The sequence below is a fragment of the Pistacia vera genome, unplaced genomic scaffold (genome assembly GCF_008641045.1).
Source record: "Pistacia vera cultivar Batoury unplaced genomic scaffold, PisVer_v2 Contig395, whole genome shotgun sequence".
NCBI lineage: Eukaryota > Viridiplantae > Streptophyta > Magnoliopsida > Sapindales > Anacardiaceae > Pistacia > Pistacia vera.
The window spans coordinates 672,856-678,802 of record NW_022196218.1 but is presented as its reverse complement, the minus strand read 5'-3'; the positions used below and the strand labels follow the sequence as shown (position 1 = coordinate 678,802).

General features: G+C 38.8%; 1 non-coding gene across 1 annotated transcript; it reads left to right on the top strand.

Annotated features, from left to right (window-relative positions):
* Nucleotides 1–2,602: 2,602 nt before the first annotated feature.
* On the top strand, nucleotides 2,603–2,709 carry LOC116141207. The gene has a single exon (XR_004129754.1). It is a non-coding gene; the product is annotated as a small nucleolar RNA R71 (small nucleolar RNA).
* Nucleotides 2,710–5,947: the final 3,238 nt, after the last annotated feature.

Here is a 5,947-nt window from a genome sequence, read left to right as displayed (position 1 = left end):
ATCATGCATCTCTGGAATGTGGCTGGTGCATTGCATAACCCAAAGGGCATCATTCGATAAGCAAAGGTGCCATATGGACAAGTGAAGGTTGTCTTCTCTTGATCCTCAAGAGCGATGGCAATCTGATTATATCCTGAATACCCATCTAGGAAACAGTAATAGGCATATCCTACCAACCTCTCCAACATCTGATCAATGAAAGGAAGTGCGAAATGATCCTTCCTTGTTGCCTCATTCAACTTCCGGTAATCAATGCACACTCTCCAGCCCGTGACCGTCCTAGTTGGTATCAATTCACTACTCTCATTCTTTATGACCGTGATACCTCCCTTCTTCGGAACCACTTGTACCTGGCTTACCCATGGACTATCGAAAATAGGATAGATTATCCCCGCATCTAGGAGTTTCACCACCTCCTTTCTCACCACTTCCTTCATCGAAGGATTCAATCTTCGCTGTGGTTGCACCCTAGGCTTGATATCATCCTCCATGAGTATCTTATGCATGCAGAATGATGGTGAAATTCCTCTAATGTCCGAAATAGTCCATCCAATTGCTAGTTTGTGTTCCTCAACACTCTTATTAACCGCTCTTCTTCCAATTTGCTCAAACTTGAACTAATAATTACTGGGAAGGTCTCTGATTCCCTAAGACACACATATTTGAGATGGAAAGGTAAAGGTTTCAACTCAAGTTGTGGAGGTTCTTCAGTTTTTTTCCTTTTCTTTCTCTTTTTCAAAATCAAAATCCTCAAATTCTCGATCTTAGCTCTCATCAATCGGTTGAAGTGCTTCTAACAATCTAGCACATTCATTACTCACCATCTCATCTACCTTTACTGTTTTTGATTTGGCAATACAGGCCTCTAGAGGTGATTGTGGGGTGTTCTCTTCAATAGATTCTGCTACTGGTTTATCCACCACATCAACACTAAAACATGAATCCAATTCGGATGGAAACTTCATAGCCTCAAAGACATTGAAAGTTATTGTTTCATCTTGAACTCTCAAAAGTAACTTCCCTTCCTGTACATCTATCAGTGCTCTTCCCGTGGCCAAAAATGGTCGGCCCAAAATAAGAGGGATTTCCTTATCCTCTTCCATGTCCAAAACGACAAAATCTGCTGGGAAGATTATTTTACCCACTTTCACCAACACATCTTCCACTATCCCCCTCGGATGTTTTATGGACCTATCTACAAGTTGCAACGACATGGTCGTTGGCTTCACTTCACTAATCCCTAACCTCCTGAAAATAGAAAAGGGCATTAAATTAATACTAGCACCTAAATCACATAAAACACAATCAAAAGTAATATCTCCTATTATGCAAGGAATAGTAAAACTCCCTGGATCCTTGAGCTTCGGGGGTAGCTTCTTCTGGAGAATGGCACTGCACTCCTCTATGAGCATCATCGTTTCCTCATCTTCTAACTTTCTTTTGTTTGATAGAATTTCCTTAAGAAATTTCGCGTAGCTTGGCATCTGTTGCAATGCATCTACAAAAGGAATGTTAATATGTAGTTTTTTAAATATTTAAATAAATTTCAAAAACTGCTTATCCTGATTCTTTTTCTTCAGTCTCTGAGGAAAAGGCATGGGTGGAGTGTGATGTGCCAACTTTGGTGGTATCTCGGGAAATGGCAATTTCTCTTTCCTTTTCTTTTGCCTCTCTTCCCGTTTCTGTTCTTCTTCCCTCGAAATAGATGGTTTCTCTTCAACAACCATCTCTTCATCTACTTCCTTATCAGATTCTTCCTTTTCCCTTGGTAGCTTTTCTTCTTTTTTCACCTTTTCCAGAACTATCCCACTCCTCAAAAATTATTGCATTTGCTTGCTCACGTGGGTTAGTCATTGTGTTGCTTGGTAAAGACCCCTATGGTCTCTCATTTAGCTTTTTAGCTAACTGCCCCATTTGTACCTCCAAGTTCTGAATGGACGCCCCTTGATTTCTGAAATTAGTTCTCGTCTCATTTATAAAACCCGTGGTCTCTTGCATGAACTTCCCAAACATGTCCTCCAATTTTGTCACTCTTTGGTCTCCTTGTTGGTTGTTCACCCCTGTTTGGTTATTAGGCAATGACCTTTGATTCCATTAACTGTTTTGCTGATTTTGTTGGTTTTGATTGCCCCAAGACAGGTTTGGGTGATTCCTCCAACCAGGATTAAATGTGTTGGAGTATGGATTGTTTTGCTGCCTTTGATTTCCAGCAAAGTAGTTAACCTGCTCCGATGATAACAATGCTGAGGCAAAAGTGTTCCCTACTTAACATTCACTGCTCACGTGATTACCTGCACAAAAATCACAAGTTAGTTGAGGAGCTTGAATGGAATTTACCTGCATACTCCCCAACTATTTCTGAAGTGCTGTCAGTTGGGCTGAAATGGCTGTATATGCATCAACTTCATGAAGACCCATGGATTTCTTCAGTTGCACCCTCTCATTTGGTCCTTGATAGTTGTTGCTTGCTAGAACCTAAAGCAACTCGTAAGCTTCTTCTAGAGTCTTATTATGTAATGCTCCTCCTAAGGCTGCATCCACCATAGTTTGCACATTCACTGTTAATCCATTATAAAATGTTTGGACTTGCATCCAAACCGGCAACCCGTGATGTGGACACCTTCTCAGTAATTCTTTGTATCTCTCCCAAGCCTCATACAAAGATTCTGACTCTTCTTGCATGAATGACGTGATGTCATTTCTCAACTTTGCCGACTTTGCTGGAGGAAAGAACTTGGTCAGAAACTTCTATGCCAAATCATTCCATGTAGTGATTGTTCCAGTTGGTAGTGCCAGTAACCACCCCTTAGCTTTATCTTTCAATGAAAATGGGAATAGTTTTAATCTGATTGCATCATCTGACACTCCGTTTGACTTGAACGTATCACAAATCTCCAAAAAGTTGGCAATGTGTAGATTTGGATCTTCCTTCAAATCACCCCTGAACTGAACCGACTGCTGGATCATCTGGATGATTGCCGGCTTTATCTCAAAAGTGTTGGCTTGGACCGCTAGTCTCATAATGCTCAACCCACTACCTTCAACTAAGGGAACAGAGAATTCCCTTAATCTTCTATTCTCTGCCATCTCTACAACTATTTTTTCTGGTTCAATTGTAGGTTCTCTTTCTTTTCTTTCTCTGTTTAGTCTTCGAGTGGTTCTTTCAATCTCAGGATCAATAAGAACCACTGGCTGACGTCTTGCTCTTCGCATAAGCTGCACAGACACTAGCAAGAGTAAAATCACACCAACAAAGAAAAATAAAACAAATAAAAATTAAGTAAAAATAACACTCCAATCTAGCTAACACAAGAAAATTTTAATGTTAACACAAAACTCAATCCCTGACAATGGCGCCAAAAACTTGATGCGTGTTTACTACAACATGCAAAATGTAGCAAGTATACTAATCGCATAAGTAATAGAGTGATGAGTGAGTATCGTTCCCACGAGGATTGGTTGCTAAGCACTAAGTTTTTCTACTGTTTTCAAGTTGGAGCAATTGAATGGTTTGGATTTATGGGAGAATTTTAAACTAAACTAAACCAAAGTTTATAACTATTCAAACTAATTATGAATCAAGAATTAAAACATGGATAAAATCAATTCAAACAAACGGGTAGGGTTTTGACTTTATTCGGACTCTCTGGGTTAAACCTAGGGATTATACTAATTCCATATTCACATACATTGATTGTAAATCGAACTCACTAAGGTATAAAATATACCTTCTCAGGCTATATTTCCTTACTCTTTCCTATTAAACTTCCGCACCCAACAATATGAAGACTAATAGTTCAAAGTTCATTAAGCACAAGAATCCTAGATTGATTTCATCGATTCTTAAATCTATCTCTAGCATTTAATACTACAATGGTGATTACCCAAGAAGCTTAACATGAATTATCTCTCAATCTCATCATGTTCATCTCATAAAAACAATAAATACAGAATAATCACACAATCAAAGCAAAATCATATGAAATTAATAATCATCAACTCTCTAACCCATTAGAATCCAAACTACATCAAAAACCTAACCCAAATTAGGTTAGTTCATGGCTAAATCAACAATACAGATAAAAGAAACGAAAAATCCAGAGTTCAACATAATGGAAATAAGAGAAAAGACAAGAAAATCTCCCCAAATGACGAATCCACTGGTTTAATCTCGAATCTTCACCCTTTGAATTCAAAGTTCGCCCAAAACAATCTAAGAAAATGTAAAAAGCTGCTATCTCTAAGAGAAAAAACGAACTCCTACAAAAACAACTAAGTTTCTCTTTTATACCTAACTCAAAAACCTAGGAAAAAATGCGTAAAATGAAACTGTGCATTTTGAAATTCGCAGACTTTGCCGCGGCGAAGAAGGATTCTCTGTAATGCCCCACTTGAGGTACGTTGCTAATGTTTCTTTCTTCGCTCTAAATTGAGTCGGTTTTTGTGAATAGTGGTTGGTTGGTCTTAGGTTGTGTTGATATGTTGAGTTTTTTGCCTTAGATTTAGTCAAAGTTAGAAGGTTTTTGATGTTACAGGGCTCGCCGGGGCGAAGGATACTTGTCGTCGCGGCGAAGAGGTGTTGAAGCCACGGGGGAAGCTGCTGGACAGTTTCGCCACGACGAAGGAAGATTCTTCGCCGCGGCGATGTGCCAGTTGAAAAGTTTATTAAGTTTTAGATATTTTTTCCCTTGGGTACTATTTGACCATTTTACCCCTAATTAGCAGGAAAAGTGGGGAGTAAAATGTAAGGAAATTTCATGGAGAATATGTTAGTATGGGGGTGTGTTTGTAAGGAATCAAAGGATATGGATGGAATTCCAAGAAAGAGCAAGGGCAAAATGGGAAGAATGAGTTGTTAAGAGATATTTAAGGGGGTTTAGTCTTTGAGAACTCTTCATTTTCCCATTCCACCGCCTCCTCCATTCTCCAAATTCTCTCAAATTCCTTCAATCTTCCAAGGGTTTCCAAGAGCCTTTTTGAGTAACTTTTAGTAGGGTTTTAATCTAAAGCATCCTAAGGTAAGGATTCTTGCTTTAGATGAGAGTTTTATTATGTTTTGACTAGAGTCTCATGTTGTGGTTGTTGGTTAAGTTGTAGAGAAAAGGCAAGCTCCCAAAGGAAAGAAGAAGTGTTAAAGAAGCTATTTCCCCATAAGGTAAGTAAATTCAACCTAAGTTGAGATTTAAGAACTCTTTTGAGTAGAGTTATATATATATATGTGTATTCATTAAATTGTTGAATGAGATTAGTAGTTATGATTGAGTTATACACATAAATTGAGTTATGAGAAGTGTTTTATTTGCTTGATGTTGGGTTGAGTTTGATAGAAGTTGGAGGAAGTTTTGAGCAAGCTTATGGAAGTGTTTTTCTTTTGACAGGAAATTTAGAGTTTATGAGGGAGTTTTCTCCCATTTGGTTGATTAAAGAAAAGAGAAAAGTTAGAGTTAGAGTAGAGTTTTTATGCACATGAGTTGTATGATGAAATGCTCAAGAGAAGCATAAGTAAGAGTAGAAAGCCTTAATTGTTGCTACATGTCATAGTCTCTTTTCATAAATGCATTAATGAGTATGAGTCATTTATGTGCATTAACTATGCCTTATCTATGCACTAGAAAAGAGAGTAAAGAGAAAGAGAGAATGAGCACTATAGAGTAAAAGCTAGAGTAGTGCTAAATAAGAGAATAGAGTAGGTTGTGCGATGGCGAACCTGTGAGTACGGGTAGAGTATTCTTGCATGTACGCCGCATAGAGAGAGAGCGGCAAGAGTATCAGAGAGAGAAGTGGTGTAGCCCGTAGAGTACATGTGGATGAGGGCTATACCCGAGTTTACCCGAGAGATTCTATGCACTCACATGGCCAAAGGTTCCGAATCCATGCATAACCAAGTCCGATCGGCTAGAATGAGTAGAAGTCACAGGGAGTGGGAGCGAGTCCCAGCCGTGCCTCC